Below are 22,264 nucleotides of genomic sequence, written 5' to 3'. Positions count from 1 at the left end.
CTGGCCTTTGGCGTTGAATAGTTTACATGTTCAGAGAGATTTCTGAATATCCGTCAAATACAACAGCAACATCATCTTTATAATGTCTCTGAATATAGGCTATTAAGGTTGTATAAATGTCACCAACAGTTCCATTCTCGGTCCACACGACGTGGTGGATACAAAACCCTGCATCTTTAACGAAGAGCTTCGATTTATTATTGTCAATATTCATTTCAGGTCCACTGCTGTCAAAAAGAGACGTTGGTACACTCGATAATTCGTACGTGAAGAAGGTGAGTGAAACGTGTACAGTTCTCCCTGAAATAACTGTGTAGTATCTACTTCAGTTATATTTTTTAAGCCTAACAGTTGACATGCACATTGTCCTAATCATGCTGGATTGCTTAAGCTTCACAGAACCAAATTGTGGCGAGACAGTAACTATCGTTCGAAGAGCTTCTTCACCAACAGGCACAGCTTTGTGGCAGTTTACTTACTGAGAAGCTACTAATCCAGATCCTAATGAATGACACTGCTGTTATAATCAAATGGAGTGTGTTGTTGCAACCATTGCAGAAATCTTCTGCGAATTTTCTAGTCAATTTCTATCCTCCCACTCCTCAGTTCAACATTTTGATCACTCGAAACCGAATATAAATTGCAGATCTATTCCATAGATTCACATATGTGTTGGGCTATTGGTAGAACGCCAATCCATCGGTTCAACATACTATCAGTGAAACCTCTTCCGTGTGAAACACCTCCAACACTCTTCAGGTACTTCATCAACGTTTGTTCTATCGTTCAATACTTATCAGAGCGTCGAACCGTGAAGAAGCTGTCCTTAGTGAATTTATCGAACTCCGCGGGTTTCATGGTTTCTTTCAGTTTTTCCATGTCGTGAAGGTTCAAGGGATACGCCTTAGCAAAAGGAAAGCGTCCAGTTGCATGGAATATCGGGAGCATAGCTCTCACACATTCTAGATGGAGCTCTCAATTTCCCATACGCTCTGCTTGGATGGAGTGCCACGCCAAGATGACAAGCTGAATGTATTGTATCCATAACTGGGAAGTTTTCCATCTTTGCTTAATATCATCCATTGTGTTGACAAATTCATTTTCCAGCTTTTCGATCACTTGATCTATTTCCAAATCGCCGAAAAAAGCATCAATTACACTCATATCAGAAATTCAGTCTTTAATATGTTGCTTCTCCTCCTCCACGACTGTCATTTCCTCCGGTATTATGACGGAAACTGCACACATGACTGCAGAGTGAGTTTGAATTGCCCTCGTTTATGCACGACCAGAAAGTATATGAGGAACGGAAGCTGCAGCATATACAGTCTCCAAAAGTTGAGGGCGTTCACTGTCTCATTAAAAATCCTATTGCTCCTAGAAAAGACATTATCAAGTGAAAGCCTCCTAATCGAATACCCACATAAGTGAATAGCTCATTCCCTCAATTAGCCTCCACTGCCACTGTATCTTTAACTTTGATGTAGCGTGGTTGATCAAACATCACAATACATGTTTGCGGTGTGGTCTTCTTACTCTCCATGACGGCATAAGTTAAAGCAATTAAAATAGTGCTATACTCTGTGGGCGGGTTGTTGATGAATGGAAGCGCTAATACTTGACTGCGTATAAGGTTCTACAGTCTCAGGGGGGTGGGAGGGTGGAGGGCGAGAGAGAGGGGCGGGAGGGGGGGAGAGAGAGAGAGAGAGAGAGAGAGAGTTTTTCTTCTAATGTATTATCACATTTGCTGCGGTCAGCAGTGCGGGTCGCTAACGCTCTAGGCGGACCCTTGTAAGCGCACGTGAACTGAGAGCCGAGATCACATCCCTGCGATGCCTTTTAAGTTCATGTTGTGCACGTTCGTAATATTGACACCGAATAGAACGCCTGCGCAAGAGGTGGTGCAAGATACAGAAATAGAAGTACACTTCAGCTGCATGACGATCATGTGTGAAATCTGCATGCTGTCTAACGCTTATAAGAATCATATTTATTTATTGCAAAAAATTCTAACAACGCCTCTGATTTATTGATTTTTGCGAACGGGAAAGAAAATGCAATTCAAACAAGGGATAAATCCGCTCCATTGAGAAAGAATCAGAGTCTGAAAACACCAAAAGTGTATCAAACGGAGAAAAAGAAACAGGACTTAATTGCAATGTGGTGCTACGGAAACCCAATCCCATATAACAAATACGTTTGCAAGTTGTAGATATGTTGTCTTTATAGCAAACGACAAGTATGTCCACACACTGTACAGAAACCTCACGTTCTGAGCAATCAATGTAAGAACATTTTACTTGGCTATCAAATAAAACAAATACAAACGCAACTCAGGTTTGTTTGGATACGTTATGCACACGTATGGTGTATCCGTTCGCTTGCTCCGTTCCGCACACGTTGTACATCGCTCCCTCATAACTTGCTTCTTCCCTTCAGTGGCGTCCCGCTTGTGCATAACGTGTGTGCCTTTACGATATTTGTTTCGCACAGCTTTTGTAGCGCCCATTGGTTAAAGTGCTCCCTTTATTATTCGTATTCTATAATCATACGTCTTTCTATGCCCTGAGTTTTTATTATATACGTAATGTCAATTTAACATTAGCATGTCAACTATTTGGAAGAGTAATCTCTTTGGCCAGCAGGTAGTCTTTTGTTCACATAAATAACACGACAACATCTGGTCCTGCCTATCGGTTCCAGACATACAACTATTATATTTTACAATTGGCAGTGGTTTCTAGACTATTTGCTGGCGTGCATTCGGCACACGTCCCATTGTATTACGATATTCTGTGGAAATGAGGCCTTTCGTCTATCCTTCCATTTGCCGATCATCACGCCGTCCGAATATCGTGCAATAGCGTCTCCTTTTCCGAGTTTTGTGCATACCACGTCTTTAGGGATATTTCTCCTATTCACCCTTAGTTCCCGGTGCAATATGTTTTTGCATTCAACAAGGTTTTAGCTAAGGCAAAGCTGTTGTAAAAATTGTCCATGTAAACGTGATGGCCAACATGCAGCTTCTCTTCCAAGGAATATACCATCTGTTCAGCATTCCCTTTTCCCTCCATTTCACCACCCATCCCGTGTACACCGTCAGGATTATTTAGTATGCACAATTTGATGCAATATTTATTCATTTGGTTCTTTATATATTGTCTAAATGACGATCGTCCCCAGAAAGAATCACTGCTTCATCGAAGGATACATCCCTACCTGGATAATACACCTGACACATTCTGTTAAAATAATTCGATATAGGGCGTACCTTACATAGTCGATCATCTGGTTTCGGGTCTCCTGACTGGATTTTTCGCAAAATGCAGTGAGCCTAAGATCAAATATCTATCTCTGCCCATACTCATCGCTATTCCTCGATTTTCGAACAGCAGGTCTTTCTTCCAGTAGCTTTGTAATCGGGCATATTTGACATTACCCATATCTAATGAAATACCACGGAAGACCAGTATTTCTCCTATACTTACAGGTTTCCAATTACTAATCCTAGAGCCCTCTTTCATATTTTCGCTCCCAAATATATAGGGTGCTTTACCGTTCGTTTCATCAACAACGAGCTGCAGTATGTCATCTGTAATCAGTAGCCTAAAGAAACCCATTGGCGTATTACCAGTAGGATGTATCTGCAAATATTCTGCTTTTGTAAACGGATGATACTGCATCCCATGTAGTTCTTCATGCCAAGTCGCACATGGCTTGCTTACTTCTGCGAGCGCGGGTTCTTTATCGTCGGCGGTTTCCTCATCGTAGTCCGTGTCGTCCGATTCCGAACTGGCGCGAAACCCATTCGACAGTTCTGCTTCCACACTGTCATCCCAACGATATGTTTCTGCTGTCTCCAAATTCTAGCCACCCTCCTCTGGTTCGTCCCCTCTGAACTCAACATCACTATCTTCTAACACAGTAACTCATTGTCAGAATGTTGTTCACTTTTCCTACTCTTTTTCGGGTTAGAAGGCCCCGGTGTCGATTGATTCGCCGCCATTGCAAACAATGCACAACACAGGCGACTAAAGACGAAAACAGAACTGCAGATGGGAAAATGTTACTTGATATTTCGTTGGTTGCTTGCACTAACACGAGTGCACAGCCGAACAAAGTAAGCTGAGTACTCAGCTAGCGAACGCACCGCTTATAAGCGTTACCCGCACTGGCTTGTTAATCGCGGAAACGCTTATAAGCGTCAGGCACAGCGAACCTGTTAATAAGTGTATCAACAACTGTGCTTGCATTTCAGCTATCCACTGCTACACCATCTAATATTAATGTTCTCAAATTGGAAATAGTTGTGTGTGTTCCAGTAATTCTATGATTTCATGTGCTTCGACAGAATTTCCAGTGGCATATAAGGTTGTTCTTAATTATCTCGATTGTTACTGTCACATATTTGTGTAGATGGTTATATTAAACGACATAAGTTTACCCCCTTTACGTATATATGTCAGCTTTAGGATCAGTTCCTTATAAATTTTGTGGTGTACTCTTAAGTATACGGTATCTGGGTTCGTAACAATCCATGTTCTCTCCTCATTATCTGACCAGAGTATGCTTTTTCCAACCATAGTTTGACCTTTGCAGTGAACCTGTTAGTTCCGATATGATTTTTGAAGAGGTCAAGTATCTTTTTTATCTAATTTTCCTGAGTCATAATATCCACTGTACCACCGGTATCAGCTTTCGCTGTTACTGCGTTCAATGTCTTCAACGCATTTATAGTGCGCTACACAAAGGACTACACTTTCGAAACCCCAGATTTATCTCCCATTGTGAACCTGAAGTTTGGAATCTCGTTTGAAAGTGTCTGCAACCTTCCACAGTAATTGTGTAAACCTGTGACACCCTGTCTTATCCTCGGGCACTGCGACGCTTGAAACAAAAAGTTTCGACAAATGCGACAAACGAAAGCCAGAGCTAAGAAGTTCATGTGTGGTGAGATGTAAGGCCGGCTAATGATGTTACGTTGGCACTGAATTTCATCAAAATTCTAACACCATCATGTAAGTGTCACAATTGGAAGATTGTCATTCCCTCTTTTATCCGTGTTTCACCCATTCTCTTGATGGTTCTGCAACGAAGGTCAGAACCGCGAATCACTGTCTTATTATGGTTGGGCAAGCGAAACTTCTTCGGCACACCGTCACTCAGAATATTAAGGAAAGGTCACAAGTGGTGGCATAAAGGACTTCAACCGAAGCCCTTTGGGCTTTCATTCCCACATTTCGCGGGCGAAACCGACAGTTCGCAATGCTATTAGCAACAGGACGAAATTTTTGACGTTTGTCACTGCTGGTACCCTCCGGGCGATACCAACAACCCCACTGTACGTTATCATACCCGTGTGGAGTGTGACCTAAATGCTTCTTTCGCTATGCTGTACAAGATGGAACTAGTAGGGACTGTTCAAAACTATTCGACGAAATCTGAACGCGATACAAAGCAGCAAACTGTATTTACGCTTTTTCAGTTCGGCAACACCTTTGGTGTCATCGACTTACCTATGCAGAGCACTTAAAATTGTGCCGGTACGAAGAGAGCCTGTCACTAATTACCAGGCGTCGGGGTGACAGGCAACCCTTCCAACATCCGTTAGGCTTTCACATGCGCGCAGAAGGCAGCAGTTCAACGATATAGCGCCACTCAGCGCAGTTTTGTGTAAATGGCTGCCTGTCACAGCAGCGTTGCCGAAATGGGGAGGGGAGGGGAGGGGAGGGATTAGTCAGACTACCACTTCATTCGTGTGTCAATGTCGCACCCGCTTCTATCACTCCACAGGAGGCCGCTAAACAGAAGGGCTGCCAAGCATAAACATCCTTTGCGCTTCTATCATTTTCAAATTCGAATGGTTTTCTATTGCCCCTAGCGGTTCCACCATGTGTATCGGAACAGAAATTGCTACGTTCGAAATGGGTGCGATCACGTACAGTGGGGTGGCACGCCCATGATATGAGATAAGGATTGAATTGTCTGGGAATGCCAGCAATGTCAAAGGTTGTCATGAAGTACGTCCTGTTGGTCATCGCACTGAATTGTATTCGACCACGGAATGTGTGGCAATCTATGCTCAAAGGGAAGGGATGCTGTGACTGACACGCTTTACGCCAAATCAAGGCCTTTTCTTGTCGATAATGATCTGTGGTGTGTAAAATACTTCCCCCTTCAGCCAGTAAGAAACCGTATCGCAGTTCCAACCTCCAGCAAAGGGGGCGTCATAATAAGTGATCAAATGTGGGCAAGAGGGTGTGTCGGCCTTCTCATCGAGTGATACGTCCACGGTGGCACTGGGCGGAGTTGGTGGATCTTTGTGCCGATATTGCATCATTAACCAGACCTACGCACACATGAACTCCTGAGCTCTGGCCTTTTTTCGTATTTGCTGACCCTTGTTTGAAGCATCGCCGAGCCAGAGGGTGACGTCATAAGGCGCCATGTTTTTTGCACCGTGACTGATTAGGCTTTTAGGCAACTTTGAACCAAACTTCGACCTAGTGCGTCGCACTTAGAGGTAAATATGCTGTTTCAAAAAGGCGTCATTTTATTATGTTGTGCAGCGTCCGCTGCGCTCGTTGAGCAGGTCAGGACCCAACAGTGGTGTGGTGCAGGTGACCACGACACGAGTCTCTAGCTGCAAGCCTACCATGGTTCACTGGCAACTGGCGCGGCCCGCATCAGCGCTCTGAGGGATTTGCGCTTAAGCTGGTGCCGACAGCGCATCACTGAAAGCCAGTGTCTTGAAGGCTGAAGCCCAGAACGGGATGAGCAGCGCAGTGTACAGCCAGGGAGGTGCTATCACGGTGTCTCGCCTGACAAGTTGTAGGTGGTAGCTTGCAATCACTCGGTACAGCCCTTCACCATGGGAAGGCCCAGGCTTGCCCGTATCATCATCAAACACGACTGCGAGGCAACAGCAGTGAGAGCTTACAGCGGCTAAGTCACACTACACCCGGCTGGCTGTGGTCTCTGAGGCTAAGTTTCTTTCGGTAGCAAGCACCACGTCACGATGCGGCAGTCGTATCTAATAGCTTGTGAGACTCATTCCGTCGGAATTAAAAATTGCAGATGAGATGACCAGACGCCGAGTCCTAGGCTGAGGCTTCAGAACAGGTATTTCAACTGCGCTCGGCGCTGCTGTCATTATCCGGAGGTGTCTGCGGACTTGTCCCCACGGTACTGTCTCAATTATTGTCAGTTCCCCTTTTCTTCCCACTTTCCGTTTGTGCTAGGACGCCGCGGAGCGTCTGAGCTCAGAGGTTACATGGTATGGCTTTGTAGTGCAAGGCTCGCAGAGTAACGCATTAGGATGTCATACTGCGCCGTTTGCACTTCTTGATTATGGCTCGGCGTTCTGCAACAGTGCACTCTTTGCGTGCCCCCGCATACCGGTTATGACACACGTGATGAGCCGATGTGCCGTTTGCCCCAAGTAGCAACTTTAAAAATTTGTATGCACACCCAATAATTTGCTGCGTGACGTAGTATTTGTTAACAGGATACCTTAGGTTTCTTATAATTTCGAAAAATATTAATCGTGATTTTGTTCCTTGCAGTGTTTCGCATTTGACAGTGACGTTTTACTTTATTTAACGTATCAGTTTTCTTTTTGTGTTTAGTACATATTTGATGTCTAGTATACCGTTTGCCCTGGTGTAATAAATTGCTTAAAATATTACAGCTGTCGCATTTAACTTTATATGTGCTAATCTTTCCGTTGCAACATATTTTTGCTCCAAGCCACCAAATATGTTGTACTTAGTTTTGCTTGCACTTTTATACGCATATGTTTAAATATTGCTTTTCTTGCCAGGCGCTGTTTGTTGTGTCTTACGCTTTCTATCAATATTACCATTTTAATTATGCGACTGAGGTACTGCAAGATCGTGCTCTGAAGCGAACAAATCCAAATTAAGTGCAAACCGTACACAGAGTTCTTACAAACGTCAACAGCACGAAAACTGAGGAAGATTTTCAAAACGACACTCCAGAACACTATTTGTGACACACAAACCGATTAATTGAAAATGAGTTGCTGAAACGAGACTTGCGTAAATAATGCGCTAAGCAAATAAAGGAAATGTACTAAATATAATAGTTGTTTATGTCCTGGTCCATGTTTATATTTTTCTCCTCTGTCCAATTTGGTAAAGCAGAGGCCTCGCTGTTTTCAATCAATTCCCGAACGATAATAACTTCCTGGTTTTCGATGATTTTCTAAATGTTTCTCATTCGACTTCTTTTATTTCCCCCGGAGATGACTGGCAGTTTTTAGGGATACTGTCTCATTGCCTAATTTCCCGGGAGTATGCATACTTTCAAGTGCTTTAGATGTTTCTAACTGGTGAACGAATTAACCATACTATGCAGATTAACAAACTGGCGACTAGTCAAAAATGGAATCTAAGTATTTATTTCAGGAACCATATTTTGGTCTGTGTTCGTCACTGTTGAGCTTTTGGTCTGATAAACTATTTTCACTAAAGATCCATAGTTAAGGCGTAACATACATCCGAACATCAAGTGTTTACATGGACGTGTCCAGAATTATTTCACCTGTGACTGTTCGAACCCACCACAACCAACAGGAATATTATAATAGAAAAATTACAAAGTCACAAAAAATCATCTTAAGAGAACAAATGTAGCATGGCATGTTTTAAACTAATGATACAATTTCAGTAACAAAAGATTACTGGTAAATTTATTTGGAGGCGACTGGAAAATTTATGATCTTTATGATCTTACCTAAAACCACATAAAACTGTAAATGTATTTTTCAGAGATGATGTATCACACGTAACATACCCTCCCGTTACAAGCAGTAATTCCTTTCCAGGACACATTGCCGTGCAGAGGTAAGATGAGATCAACTCATAATCGGGTCACACTAGGGCTCTACTTCCAGTAAATTTACAGTCTAGGCGGGTGTTCAGAGTATCAACTGTGTTGCTGTATATTGGGCAATGTAATTGTCATTGTGTGTAGTTAATTGTGTATATGGATTTGGAAGCCATGCGACATACTGAAGCTAAGCGAATTGGCATGTGTGTGATGGGGTACTGATCTGGATGACACCACTGGAAAATATCGGATGGAGTAATACGTAACAAAGGGAAGGCAACCATCTGCCTTTGGATGACTTGCGTGTAGACACACTCAAACAGGACTTACATTACCTTGCAAACTCTTGCGCATTCTCTCATGAAGGTAGTGTTTCTTAATGTGGGTACTTTTGCTGAAGAGCAGGAACTAAAACGTTTAAATATTTTCTGTTGCATTTCTCAATGCGCCACAAGCCAGCGGTCCTATCTCCTACTTCACGTATAAATTTGGAATATTGCCTGTCAACTGGAAACCATGGCTTATGGCGACTATGACGCGTAATCCTGGGCGATAAATCCCTACAAATGATACAACAAGTACAGTGCCAGCTTGCCTAGCAGCTACCATGCGTCTCCAGCTCAGGTCAGTTGAACTGACCTGTTAATATGCTATAGGCCTTATCCCTGAGGCGTTTTATATCCTGATATTGTCTACACATCTGGATGACTGCTACACAATTCGCACTTATGCACCGGCTGAAGGTCGCTTCATTTTTTGCACCATTCAACTCTGGCAGGACGCAGGAAGAAGTAGTATTTCAATTTTCTCGTGTAAACTGCGATTCCACTTATTTTATTACTGTGAAAATTTCCTCGTACGTAGACGGGCGTCAAAATATTTTCACATTTGGAGGAGGAAGCAGGTGATTAAAATTTCGCAAGGAGACCTCGCTGCAACGAGAAATCCATTTGCTGTGATCATCGCCACCGCAAACTTCGGTATCATATCCGCCACACTCTCCCCCTTTTGCGCAATAATACGAAACGAGATGCTGTTCTTTGAAGTTTTTTACGTATTATCCGTTAGTCCAATATGGTATTGATCCCACGCCGCACAGCAGTGCTCTAGACCTGCATTTTCCAACTGTTCTCATAAAACGCAGTCATTTGCTACATTTCCCCACAACATTATTTACACTATCGTTCCAATTTAAGTTATCCATGACGACTCGCCATGATACACAGAACAGCTCAGAACGCTATTGCAGAAGCATCGAAAGAAGCTTGCCCATTTAAAAAGAAAGGAAAATCCGCGAGATCAGCAAAGTTCGTTAAATTTAGACATTTTATAACTGATTTTTCGTCTAAGCGAAATTTTACCAATTCGTTTTAACACTCATGTGGACGAGACTTATCTTTCCATAATAGGGGACAATTGTCACTTGTCGCACCATGGAGATCTCATCTAAGCCATTTTTCAATTCTATATAATCTTATTTGACTTTACTAGATGGCAAAAAAAGTATCCTCTGCGATCTATGTAAGAGCTGCTCAGCCTGTCCCCTAAATCGTTTATATAGATTTGGAACAGCAGAGGGCCTGTAACAATTCCTTGGGGAACGCCAGATATCTATTTTACTCGCAAACTTACCCTCAGATGCTACGAACTTTGACGTATGGCAGGAAATCGTGGTTGGTTGGTTGGTTTGTGGGATGAAAGGGACCTGACTGCGATGGTCATCGGTCCCTTTGTCCAATAAAATTAAAACCACTCGAAGAGAATAAAAAACGAACAGCAGGAAAGACGTCAGACGACACAGGACGAGAAACACTCCGACAGAGATCAGACAAAACAAATTAAAACACACAGAGTGTGACGGTGGTTGGCCGACCATAGAGAAAAAAAGGGGGAAAAGTCAACCACCAAGAACACATTAAAAACTCAGTTTAAAATCAGAGGCTAAAAGCCAGAATCAACACTAACACAAACACTCAGATTAAACTATAAACACCCCCTGCCCGAATAAAACGCAAAACTAAGTCCACCATGGCAGAGTCATCTAGTAAAAGGGCAGGGAGCGTATCAGGCAGAGCAAATGTCTGCCTGAGCACAGTTGAAAGCGGACAAGTTATTAAAATGTGTACCACCGTCAAAACCGCCTCACAGCGACAGAGAGGTGGGTCCTCACGACGCAGTAAGTAACTGTGAGACAGTCGGGTGTGGCCAATGCGGAGCCGACAAAGAACAACAATCTCTGCGAGTGGCTCGCATGGATGACTGCCACACACGCGTCGTCGCCTTGAGAGAACGGAGTTAGTTTGGCGTGGGCAGATTGCGCCATTCAATGTCCCAAAGCGAGAGAACTTCGCGGCGAAAGACTGCCCGCAAATCAGTCTCCGGGAGGCCAATGTCCAGGGTGGGGTCACTGGTGGCCTGTTTGGCCAGGCGGTCAACACGTTCATTGCCCGGGATACCGACGTGACCGGGGGTCCACACAAAGACCACAGAGCGGCCGCAACGCGCAAGAGTATGCAGGGACTCATGGATAGCCATCACCAGACGAGAACGAGGAAAACACTGGTCGAGAGCTCGTAAACCGCTCAGGGAATCTCTACAGATAACGAAGGACTCACCTGAGCAGGAGCGGATATACTCTAGGGCACGAAAGATGGCGACCAGCTCAGCAGTGTAAACGCTGCAGCCATCCGGCAAGGAACGTTGTTCGGAATGGTCCCCTAGAGTTAGCGCATACCCGACACGACCAGCAACCATCGAACCGTCAGTGTAAACAATTCCAGAGCCCTGATACGTGGCCAGGATGGAATAAAAGCGGCGGCGGAAGGCCTCTGGAGGGACGGAGTCCTTCGAGCCCTGTGCCAAGTCGAACCGAAGGCAATGGCGAGGAACACACCACGGGGGTGTACGCAGAGGTGCCCAGAAAGGAGGTGGAACAGGGAAAAACCCAAGCCCGGAGAGAAGCTCCTTGACGCGTACGGCGATCGGACAACCCGACCATGGCCGACGGTCTGGCAGATGGACGACTGACTGCGGGAACAGGACACGGTAATTTGGATGCCCGGGCAAGCTAAAAACATGGGCAGCATAAGCAGCCAGTAATTGTTGTCGTCGTAACCGCAGTGGAGGGACACCTGCCTCCACTAGTATGCTGTCCACAGGGCTGGTGCGGAAAGCACCAGTGGCAAGGTGTATCCCGCTATGGAGGATTGGGTCCAGCACCCGCAATGCAGATGGGGAAGCTGAGCCGTAAGCCAGGCTCCCGTAATCCAGACGAGACTGGATTAACGCCTGGTAGAGCCGGAACAGGGTAGATCGGTCGGCGCCCCAGCGGGTGTGGCTCAAACATCGCAGAGCATTGAGATGCCGCCAACACGTCTGTTTGAGCTGCCGGATATGAGGCAGCCAAGTCAACCGGGCATCGAAAACCACCCCCAAAAACCTGTGTGATTCCACCACTGAAAGAAGTTCGCCGTTAAACAAAGCTGCGGCTCCGGGTGGACAGTACGTCGCCGGCAGAAATGCATAACGCAGGTCTTGGCTGCCGAAAACTGGAACCCATGACCAACAGCCCAAGACTGCGCCTTGCGGATAGCGCCCTGTAGCTGACGTTCAACAGCTGCAATGCCAGTAGAGCTGTAGGAATGGCAGAAGTCGTCAGCATACAGGGAAGCGGAGACAGAATTTCCCACGGCCGCAGCGAGCCCGTTAATGGCTATTAAAAACAGGCAGACACTTAGAACCCTGAGGCACGCCGTTCTCCTGGACGTGGGTGGAACTATATGAGGCTGCGACTTGCACGCGGAAGGTACGATACGACAGGAAATTACGGATAAAAATCGGCAGAGGGCCCCAAAGACCCCATCCATGAAGCGTAGAAAGGATGTGGTGACGCCATGTCGTATCGTACGCCTTCCGCATGTCGAAAAAGACAGCGACCAGGTGCTGACGGCGGGCAAAGGCAGTACAGATGGCCGACTCCAGGCTCACCAGATTGGCGGCGGAGCGGCCTTCACGGAACCCACCCTGAGACGGAGCCAGAAGGCCCCGAGACTCCAGTACCCAATTCAAGCGCCGGCTCATCATCCATTCGAGAAGCTTGCAAAGAACGTTGGTGAGGCTAATGGGGCGGTAGCTGTCCACCTCCAAAGGGCTCTTGCCCGGTTTCAAAACGGGGATGACAATGCTCTCCCGTCATTTCGACGGAAACTCACCCTCGACCCAGAGACGGTTGTAAAGGTCGAGGAGGCGTCGCTTGCAGTCCACTGAAAGGTGTTTCAGCATCTGACAGTGGATGCGATCGGGCCCGGGAGCGGTATCAGGGCAAGCGGCAACGGCACTGTGAAATTCCCACTCACTGAATGGAGCATTGTAGGATTCAGAAGTGTTTGTGCGAAAAGAAAGGCTCCGACGTTCCATCCGCTCTTTAATGGAGCGGAAGGCCTGGGGGTAATTCGCAGAAGCGGAACTCATAGCAAAATGCTCTGCTAAGCGATTTGCAATGACGTCGGAGTCAGTACAAACTGCTCCATTCAGTGAGAGCACAGGGACGCTGGCAGGCGTCCGATAACCGTAGACGCGTCGAATCTTGGCCCAGACCTGCGATGGAGTGACATGGAGGCCAATGGTGGACACATACCGCTCCCAGCAATCCTCCGTGCCTTGGCGGATAAGGAGGCGGGCCCGCGCACGCAGTCGTTTGAAGGCGATAAGGTGGTCTATGGAGGGATGTCGCTTGTGACGCTGGAGCGCCCGCCGGCGATCTTTAATCGCTTCAGCGATCTCAGGCGACCACCAAGGCACAGCCCTCCGCCGAGGGGACCCAGAAGAACGGGGAATGGCAGTTTCGGCGGCAGTAACGATGCCGGTGGTGACCGATTGAACCACCGCATCAATGTCATCATTAGAGAGAGGCTCAATAGCGGCAGTGGAGGAGAACAAGTCCCAGTCAGCCTTATTCATAGCCCATCTGCTAGGGCGCCCAGAATAGTGACGCTGTGGTAGTGACAGAAAGATCGGAAAGTGGTCACTACCACACGGCAGGAAATAGTGAATCCTGTCAATAGCCCTCATTACTTCGCGAGAATAAAGAGCTAGCTGTAATTCACAAGAACGGTATTGTCTGAAACCGTGCCGACAGTGTCAGTTGATAATTTTCTGCTAGGTAATGCATAATCTTTGAACACAGCATATGTTTCCAAATCCTCCTGCAAATCGACTTCAGTGATACGGGTCTGCAATTCATCAGATTACGCCTACATTCTTTCTTGACTACTTGTGTGAGCTGTTCAACTTTTCACTCATTAGGTACGGATCTTCCGTTGTGCGAGCGGTTTTATGTTAGTGTTAAGTACGAACTACATTCGTATTCAACCTGGAGCGGAGGATTTGCCTTTATTAACTGATTTAATCTGCATTGTTACGCTGAAGGTATCTACTTCCAAGTTACTCACATTCGCAGTTCTTGTTTGGAAGTAAATAAATATTTACTACTTCTTTCGGAGATACTTCGGAAAACCATATGTAGTAACGCCTGTTTAACGGCAATGTCATCAGTAAGATTGCCATCGTTATCGCGTTGTATCTGGCAGCTAGTGTACTACACATACGACCTGAGTATCTTTGGGATTTTTCTACCAGATTTCGAGAGTGACTTCGGAAAATGTAAACGACAAACTTATAAGCTCTCGCTAAATATCGAGCTTCTGTAAGACTTTGCTGATCTCGTGGATTTTCCTTTCTTTTTAAATGGGCCTGTTTCTTTCGATGCTTCTGCAATAGCGTTCTGAGCTGTTTTATCACGGCGAGTCATTTCAGTATCTTAGTAATTTAATATAACTCTTTCCATTTTTGAGACCGCATGGTTTCTTATTGTCACATTCTCTGCATGTAGCTGAATAGGAATACTAGGTGACAACGAACTGATAGTGTCAGCTAAACTACCGCAAGCTGACAATACGATCCCTGAAACTCAAATTCTGGTCACCCACTGAGCGTACAATTTTACCCTTTCTCTCATCCTCAGTTCATTATACAAGTGATGAGAAGGTATACCAAAACTTTTGGATTATACTTGCGGTCAGAGGAAGACTGGTTGTGAATGAGGACTAATTAACCGACTGACACCAAGACCTGTGCATTAAACATCGACAGGGTCGTTAGGGGTGGATCACAACCTGTCCTAGGGAAGGATGGACCAGAACTTATTTCTAGGATCATTCCTTTATTCGTAACTTCAGGTGGTCGGGGATGGAAGGGGACGGGGTGCTACTTAAAATGGTGATCGGCAAAAAGGGATTCGAGCCCCGCTCGTTTTAAGACTACAAATCCTACCCGTAGTGGTTTGCCATTCAAAAGGAGTGAATCGTGTCTTCCGTTTGAAAGTAGTCTTGTAGTAAAACTACAGAAACGCTCTGTCGGGAAAACTTTGTGAAGGACTGCAAAGACATGAATTTGGTAGTTATGAGCTGGAGAGTAAGCACTTTGGCCACCCTGGGTAGCCATGCGGTCTGAGGCGTCTTGCCATGGTTCGCACAGCTGCCCAGCCCCCCCCCCCCCCTCCCCCCGTGTGCTGTCCTTTGTGCACGTCAGCTTCATTTAATTAAGTAGTGTGTAAGCCTAGGGACCGATTACTTCAGCAGTTTGGTCCCATAGGAACTTACCACCAGTTTCCAAACTAAATACTTTCTTGGACTCAAGGTATGGAACATTCTCCGAAATAACGGTGAATAAATTTTATTTCTTAACACAGTTTTAATCATGTCACATCGCTAAAACTACATTCATAACTTCCACATTAAGGTTGTATCAATAAATATGTTCTCTATTTTACATGCAGTTCAGCAGAAACCTTACACGAATCGTCAGTACTCGTAAAATGGTGGCACAGACTTTCTAATAAAATATATTAGCAATACATACATCATCAATCTTTAAAACAGAACTGTCTTAACACCACTCCCGTAACAGTTCACACGATATCGTTGCACCAGCCAGTGCACTATTTATTAGGTAGCTGGTGGTATGTCAAATAAGGTCATTATTCCCGGGTTATAATTTAGCCGAGAGCAGAAGCACGCCGTCGACACCTGTAAAACAGCAGGTTCCCACTCGTCGTGCGGGTCTCCCATGAGCTTGAACACTTGATGCCGAAAGGGAACGTTCTTCCGCCTGGACACAGTAACAGAGCTGAACACTGGCGAGCATACTGTGGGTGGCAGGCAATTGTCAGGATCCGGGCGACACCTCACGTACACCACGTGCACAGGTCGCACGTTTGTCCCGTACAGCTGCAACATGCAAGTTACTTTGAAATAATTTTATTCGTAACGTTCTTACACATATACGAAGAAATCAAATTTTTATTTTTATTTCAGTGATATGTTGAAAATGTGAGTCACAAACGCTTGAAGAGGGGTGTGGGGGTTAAGACTTAGCAAAAAGTTAATGGGCAAAACTTTATTTTATTCATCTGTCTTCTGACTGGTATGATGCGGTCCGCTACCAGCTCCTTTCTTGTGCCAAGCTCCTGTTCTCTATGTAGCATTTGCACTCTACGACCTTTATCATTTGTTAGAAGTATTCCAACCTGTCTCCCTCTGTAGTTTTTACTCTCAGCAGTTTCTCCTATTACTATGGCACTTATTCCCTGATGTCTTATTGCATGTCCTATCGCTCAATCCCTTCTAATGTTTTCCGTCTGTTTTCTTCGCTGGATCTGTGGAGAACCTCTTCATTCCATGTAAGTTCACCTAGATTTGAACATTCTTCTGTAGCACATCTTAAACTCTTCAGTGCTCTTTTCCTGTTTTCCCACAGTCCATGATTCACTACCACACAATGCTGTGCTCCCAAGCAACATTCTCAAAAATTCCTTCCTCAAATTAAGACTTCTGCTTTATACTAACAGGGTTTTCTTCGCCAGAAATGCCATCTTTGCATGTGCTAGGTAGCTTTTTAATATCTTCCTTGATTCGTCCATCAAGGGTTATTTTGCTTCACTACATCAGTTATTTCGATATTAAGCTTTTCGCTGTTTTCATTTCTGGTATTCTCATTACATTCTTCTTTCTTCGGTTTACTCTCAACCCATATTTGTAGTCGCTAGGCTGTTCATTCCATTCAACAAATACTGTAATTTTTCACCTTCATTGAGGATAGCGATATCAGCGAATCTCGTGATCGCTATCCATTCATCCTGAATTTCAAGCTCCTTTTTTCTATTTCTGTCTTTACTGGTTCGATGTTAGATATACCAGTCGGATGGGGGTGGGGACCAGACTACATCCCTGTCTTACAGCCCTTTTAACTGAACAACTTCGTTCTTTTGTAATTACCTATCTTTCCCTATGGCTTAAATCTATTTCTCTGGGAGTTTCGAACACCTAGCACCAGTTTAGATTGAACACATTTCTATGTCGACATATCTTATGAACGTGTCTTAATTTTTGCGAAGTCTTGCTTTTATTATGAAGTGCAATCCTAGAACAGCCCCTCTGGCGCCAGTGCCTTTTCTAGGGTCACATTGACCAACTAACCGAGCTATAGTTTCCTTTTCTGTTATGAGTTATTTTTGTCGGTACCATGGATGCGTAAGCTGTTAAGCTGATTTTTTTGACTTCTTGCACTTATCTTCTCTCGCCATCTACGGAAATGTGCGGACAAATTTCCGGAAGTCTGATTGTATGATTCCAGTCTCAGATTCTACACATCAGTGTATTGTTTCCACCATCATATCTGCATTTAACGGTAGAATTACATCTGCATTCTTAATGTTCAACGTTCAGCACTTGCTTTTAATTTAACCTAAGATTGTTTTGACTTTTGTACATGCTGAGTCAGGCGTCCCTAAGATGTTTTCTGCATTTCTTCGCCTTTCTCCTACAGTTAATTCGTCTTTTCTCTCCTGCACTTCCTATTTATTTCCTGGAGTTTTTCTATTGCTGCATTCTTGTCTTTCACTGAAGATTTTTGTACTTCCTTCGTCGATCACTAAGTATTTCTTGTACTCATGATTTCTTCCCAGTTACCTTCCCCACTACTAAGTTCAACATTTATGATTACCAGGGTTAGGATTTTTAAGTGCACACGTTCTTCTTACGTTAAATTAAAGCTGTTCGGAAAGATATCAACGTGTGACATTGTTTCCTCTTTGCGGGAAGAGACATTTTTTCACGCACCTTCTTCCATTTTTTGGGACCATTATCCCTTTCTGCCCCAACCACACCCATAATCCTCTTCTTCCTCTTTTTTTAAGCCTCATTCCAATTTGTTCTAAGACCTCAATGAATATAAAATATTATAAACTTTCAATTACCGTTTTCTTAGCCTGCTGTGTACATGCAAATACTAAGCCTACTTCTTTCAGTAAATGCGGCGCGGGAGTTTATAGCACACCGGCAGAATGGAAAATATTTGTTTGACAAAATCTCTTTCTCGATTTACCACTATAAATCAGTGCACAATAAAGCAACTGACAATGAAGGATTCTATCCCACGAGCATAAGTGTCCTACTGGTCGAGAATGTGAGTGTTACAGTGAGAGACGTCGCCTGTTCGCGTGGAAGTGGAGGCTGGTCTCACAGACACGGCAGTAACCGCACCTGCGTAGTTCCCGAACAGACTGGTTTCTGCTCGAAGCTACTAAAAATTGCCGAGACTGCAGTTCGAGCGTGAGTGGTAACATTCTGGTAATTGTCGCAGTGTTATAGAACTGGCACAGCGAGCGAGTGGGTGGGTGCGAGTGGGTGGGTGCAACAGTGTTGCGTGACAGTCGCATTGAGTAGCAAGTTTACTACTTGCTATGGAAAAGACGATCATTTCAGCTGTTAACCAACTGAAACCATTATTTCCTGAGTTGAAGCATGGTACATGCTTCGTTCATGCCATTCAGAGGGTTTGTGACTACATAAGGAACGAATACGACATCGCAAACCACTTCATCTGTGCCCTGAAGATTCTACAGAAAGCTCAGAGTCGTGTTGTGGCCCAATGAAACTACTTGCTTGCCCCTTCCAAGTTTTGCGGTCATTACCCGTTGGGGATCTTTGTGTGTGCTGCTATTCTGTATGAGAATTTTGACAATTTGTGCTTTCTTTTGATCCAGCCGATGCGCGTGCAATTTCCAAGGCACAGCAACTTCTATTACCGGAGAAAATACATAATTGCAGGGACAACTATACTGTGTCCCTAGTTACATGTACCTGAATGGAGATATTAAACTATTAAAATAGCCGTTAGATAGCTTTGCCGAAGAGACTTTGGCGTAGTCTTCAGAAGATTCCAGACATTAAGAAATTCGCCCTATCTGTAGAGTTGCCACTCCTAGTGAATACAAGGTTTGCATCACTGGTTTCTGTGGACGTCTGAAGAAGCTTTAGCATCTAAATAGACATTCTATCTAGAAACAGACTTACTTCTAAAAATGTAATGTTGTTTAATGTCTTAAAGTACAACAGCTTCCTGTTTTTTCCTTCATTTGATGAGTAGTAACTTTATGAACTTGTTTATAGTTCAATGAAGTAGAAAAGGGGTAAGAAATCGTTGAATTAGTTGAATAAACCATCACCATTTGTTTATTTTTACCTTATTTGAGCGTATTTTCCCTCCTATTTTCATCTGAAACTCGCACCTAAAAATCCTAACCCTGGTTATTACGTTTTTTAGACATGTCCACTCCTCTTCAGTTAAAGTGTCTGCTGGGATAGTGATTATCACAGTACCCATATCCTTACAGAATTTCAAACGTGTCTCCTCAAGCAGTGACGTATGAATTACTCTATTAAAACTATTTTCGGTGTTTTACAATGATTCTTGCGTACCATTCATTCACTTAAACTTCCGTCTACTTATCATTACCGAAGTTACTGAAGTGTAATGTTGGTTTATAGCTGATCCTGCGTACGCTTTACAGTCCAATAATTGATTCTGGAATCAATCTGACCGTTATGTAATCCAGCTAAGATTTTACCCATGTTTCCATGTATATCACCGCCTCCTGATTCTTTGGCAGAGTATTCGCTACACTATGCCATTTCCTGCCCCCAATGTCAAGACTGTCCTTAACCTATCTCCCACCTTCTGATCAGGACGTTAGCAGATAAACGGTGACTTACGTCTGAAGTCTTCGGCAGCCATCGCTAATTTTTATTTAAAGTTTAGGTAGTGACTATATTTGAAGTGGGGACCTAGGATGTTTTGATTACTACTAAAAGGTGCTACCCTAGCACACTGGTACTAGCATAGAAACCCACAATTGATCTTTATTGTGCAGATTATTACGATTCGTAACATTTAATTGATTAAAAAGCGAACCAAGCACCTGCGAACCATGACTGCCTAATACATCTCTGGAAAGGAACGCCAACACAAAATTGTAGCAAAATTAGAAATTATTTTTCATATCTTGTTCCTAATGGTTGATCGCGTTATTCATTTTTTTAATGCAGCTGATCACATAATCGTCAAGAAAATGCCTGTACAATTTAGTTTAGCCAGTGTCTTCCATTACATGAAATCACAGATTTTTCAACTCGCCCCAGTGTGGTTTCCTGAGTCTTATTGCAAGTCGAATTCGTAATGGAATACACCCACTCTAGTAGACCACAAAGGATCTCTATTCCGTCATTAAACAGCACTAATTTTTTGTCTTTTTTCCCACAATTAGCCTAAGAGGGATGAAAGTCATCAAGATTAGAGTCTAACGTCTCGTCGACGATGTGGCCAGAGACTAAGCAGAAACTTCGAGGATAAATCGGCTGTGCCTATTCTAAAGAACCATCTCAGCATTCGCCTCTAGCGATTTAGGGAAACGACGGGAAACTTCAATCTGAATGGGATTGTAACTAAGCTTAACGTCAATAATCACTGCACCACCTCGCATTCCCGCAGTCTAGCACCTGTTTATAACTAAAACACTCTTCCAATCTAGTTTTACAGCACCGCCTTAATACTACTGCAATTTGTTAACTACTCTTATCCGAAAGTATTTCCCCTTCCAAAGGTCCTATGCAATGACCGGTACCAATTTCTCTACTAAAATGATTTACGGTGTTTTACATTAAGTTATGGTTTGCTTGTTCTTCGATTGTGTTTACCAGTCTCTCATGAACTATTACTTCAGCACTGGGTTTCGTGGAGCAGTCACTCCAGTGTACCTTCTGTGTCATTTTATTGTTTTCTCCTACTCTTTTCCTGCTGATTTTCCACTGACCAGTTTTCTTTCTCGATGATTCAAACTTATCTGTCTACTAGCAATCCTAGTTAAACATCTGGATGCATTATTTTTTGGTAGGCGACTGTTATAGATATTAAAACGTGTTTTGAGGACTGAGAACACCGAACTCAGAGTTCCTTATCCTATATATTCCTCACCCACAGCTCAATGTTCAGACTGCCATCTAGTAGTTCACGTTCCCGACAGGAAATCTGAACGATGTTCATTCCTTTACCATAACAGGAAGAACAGACGCGGCCCTGATTTACTTAGTGTACAAATGGGTATGACGATCAAGGCTTTACAAATTATACCGCCAGTGTGGTCTACACATAAGTGAGTGTACTCAGCCGACTGAAATGCCGTGCAGTGTCATGGAGTCTCAAGATGCACATGATTACGTGAAGAGACCGTTGCATTAAGTGGTGCCCCTACGACTTCCATGTAAATCAATGTACGGCAAGGTTTCTGTACCAATACCAAATTTGTTTAATATCTGAGATCATAGATGTAATGTCTTATGAATAGTGTTGAAACGTAACTCTTACTACTGCACAACTATACACTATAGTCGCTGGAGGAATCTTTTTACTTTCTTGGTAATTTACCGGTATCAAGTTTTCGAACAGGGTTTCATGATCTATATTTACCCTGCAGATTCCCGATTGGGCAAAAATTTGTTGATGCATATTTTACACTGGAATGCTAAAACTGCTAAGGAACACATTTGTTAAATTAAGACTTCAGTTTCAGTTTAACAGTTACAACTAATACTGTCTACAACATAGAACTTTATCAAAAATTAGCATACGTACAGCGTATTTCAGTTCACCCAAACAGTGGTTTAATTCCGGCATCTTCAGGCCCGATTCCCTTTTATCCTCCTCCTGCACGCCAAATATTCTGTCCAGCTGTTTGCTGACGTCTTTCGGTGGCGGTGGCATCCATTTTAAAGGGTTGAAAGGGCCTAACATTTCGCTTCCTGGGTACCCAACGGCGGAATAGATTACAGGTTCCCTGTCTCTGTAACAGGAGAGAGAAATTTCTCTTTAAGCGTAAATTTAAAGCAAACTTTAATGTTGAATACTGTTTTGCAGTGTTTCAATCATCAACATTCTCTTTTCAAAACGATTTAATAATTTGTCAGACACACACACACACACACACACACACACACACACACACACACACACACACACA

This window comes from Schistocerca serialis, chromosome 3 (assembly GCF_023864345.2).
Source record: "Schistocerca serialis cubense isolate TAMUIC-IGC-003099 chromosome 3, iqSchSeri2.2, whole genome shotgun sequence".
NCBI lineage: Eukaryota > Metazoa > Arthropoda > Insecta > Orthoptera > Acrididae > Schistocerca > Schistocerca serialis.
The sequence above is the reverse complement of the archived record's forward strand: the minus strand, read 5'-3'. Positions refer to the sequence as shown.